This window comes from Meleagris gallopavo, chromosome 1 (genome assembly GCF_000146605.3).
Source record: "Meleagris gallopavo isolate NT-WF06-2002-E0010 breed Aviagen turkey brand Nicholas breeding stock chromosome 1, Turkey_5.1, whole genome shotgun sequence".
In the NCBI taxonomy this organism is placed as follows: Eukaryota; Metazoa; Chordata; class Aves; order Galliformes; family Phasianidae; genus Meleagris; species Meleagris gallopavo.
The window spans coordinates 25,255,534-25,258,033 of record NC_015011.2 but is presented as its reverse complement, the minus strand read 5'-3'; the positions used below and the strand labels follow the sequence as shown (position 1 = coordinate 25,258,033).

At 39.2% G+C, this 2,500-nt stretch overlaps 1 protein-coding gene across 1 annotated transcript in view; it reads left to right on the top strand.

Annotated features, from left to right (window-relative positions):
- The window catches only part of FOXP2 (forkhead box P2), a 338,892-nt gene that overhangs the window by 276,081 nt on the left and 60,311 nt on the right, over positions 1–2,500 (top strand). The window lies entirely within an intron of this gene.

Sequence of the window (2,500 nt, the reverse complement as noted above, 5' to 3'; positions counted from 1 at the left end):
AGTGCAGTCAGGTATATCCCTGAAGGCTGTGAAATGTGCCAATTTATAATACCTAGTTAAAATTAGAGAAATCTTTTTGCTTAATAAGTTTTGCTGATTTGAAATTCAAGCTGTTTTCAAAATGTGCCTTTTATCTATAGGGAATGAGATATACTTACATTGATCCTCATATACAGTTCTGTTAAGGCCAGTATCATCTATGTAAGTATGTCTTTTTCTAATGTTCATGACTGCCTGTTCTCGTGCTTTTTTCCATCATCCCGAAAAACAAGTGAATTAGGTTCTCTCCTCCAGCTTATACTGTTGGGAGTGACTGTTAAAATATAGAGGGAAAGCAGGAAAAGACAAGCTCTTCGAGCACACAGAGCAGGTGTATCTCCAGGTATGAGAGCAAGTACACAGCCAGGGAGGTTGAGAACAGATGGTACCAAAGCCCAGCACAAATGGGGTTGGTGGAGGAAGCTGTATTTCAGACTGAAGAACAGAGCATGGCCTGCATCTTACTGGCTTCAGTCTTTAGCTCTGAACAAGCAAGTCAGGGCCACCTCCAGAGTCAATTTGCACTCTGTGTAGATCAGAATTTTTACTTATGTGTTTGAACATACATCTGCCAGAGAAGAAGATAAGATAAGGAGCGGATGCCAAAGGAAGAGGGGGAGTGGTGCAACTCTTACCATTTGCTGTATGGCAGAATGGTAAGCGTGTGTGGGCTAGGAAAATTCTTCCAAGATTTAAAGATGAAAGCTAATGATTGAACTGGGAAGGTGTTTGCCTTCTTCACTGCATCCTCATTCATGTCACACATGAGAGTTCAGTAGCATCACTGCAGTGAAAGTGTTGCAAGAAGGCAAGTTCAGATCTCTTGTAAGCAGAAGAAGCTTACTGCCTTCAGACACAGGCTGCAGTCAGTCAGTTTTACTGCCTGCTTGTGCATCCCAAAGTTGTAACAAGTTGTTTTTCGGGCCCTTAAGACTTTGTAGTCTTAGAATAAAATATCACTGAATAGAGATGTGGTATTTTCAATATTACAAAACTGGTGGGGGTTACCAAGATTAACCATCAACAAGTTAGGTGCCTAGTCAGTGTAGGTCTGGGCTCAAAGGGGAGGGACAGAAACATTCAGAGAGTGGTACATCCCGTGCTAAAATAGTCCAAACTGTATCATATACACCTTCCTTGGGATTTTATTTTTCTACTGACTTCAGAAATAGTTCAGTGATAGCAGAGAGAAAATGTCCCACCTGATGGCTGAAAGTGAGAGACGAATCCTCCCCAAAGAGTTCAGTTGCGATGGAAGTCTGGTTTGTCTCTTCCACTGTTTTAGAGTAAGGACTTCAGAACTTCTGCTCTTAAAATTCATTCATTGTTTGCAAATGGTTATCTGACTTCTGAGTAGTGGAATTTTTACTTTCAGACTTTTCATTAGTGAGTGTTTTAAGAGATAAATTTATGTTGTGATGAATCATGTGAGAGGTGGTAATCTGTACAGTATTGGATGAAGTAATTTCTTTTAAATGTAAATTGTAGAAGACTTGTGTTTTTCTCTAAGTGTAAAGGCTTTTATGTAAAGCCTTTTGGGACGGATTCAAGTAATAAAAGTATTAGAAAAGTATTTCTTCTTAAGAGTTGCTTGTGATTTATTTTATTAAAAATATATGTATTTTTCTGATTTACAGAAGACTGCAATGTCCTACAAAGTTATTGCAAAACAGTGTTTCTATGCCAGCTTTCGATTATGTAGAGAAAAAAAAAGCACTGTTGAATGTTGCTAGACAAGGCAGTGGTTGCTTTTTCAAGAGTGAAAAACTTGTCCTGCTGGAGGCTGTTTGCCTGTGTTTGGGTCTGGTTGATCAGTGGTTTCATACACTGCACCTGCTGCAATGGCTCAGCACATCCCTCAGGCTCTGTTAGAGGACTTCCCTCTCATCCACACACACACGTTTGCTGTGCCTTTGCCGCTTACACCTAAGAGCCTGTGTGTGGGGGCTCATGCATGTGTGCACAATTAGATGAAAATAAAGCTGTGTCCCAGTCAGGATCTATGCAAAAATGCATTTGTAGAGGTCAGTGGACAAGCCAATAATCTAACGAGAAGTCTGCAAACCTTTCAATTTTCATCTGAGTGACTGAAAAAACATCTCCCTCTACAGAGATTGGTAGCTGAGGTGCAGCCCCTTGTTCTGCATTCGCAAAGTCCTCAGTATTTTTTTTTTCCTGTATAAATAAGACTTAAAGGACCATCTAAGCAACTTTTCTTATGCTAAAATGATGTACTACACAAACACTTTCCTAAGCTAGGCATCTTTGTTCTGTAGAACATTTACTGCTTTAAGATACTTATTTTTCCATCTGTTTTAATCATATCTTTTGAAAATGTCTCAATAGATTTTTCCATTTGTAACATTATGACACTTGATAAGATGATTGATTATGAAGTGTTGAGAGCCCTGCCATGCAATCATTTATTTTTAAATGCACATTTGTACTAGCCAATGCTGAA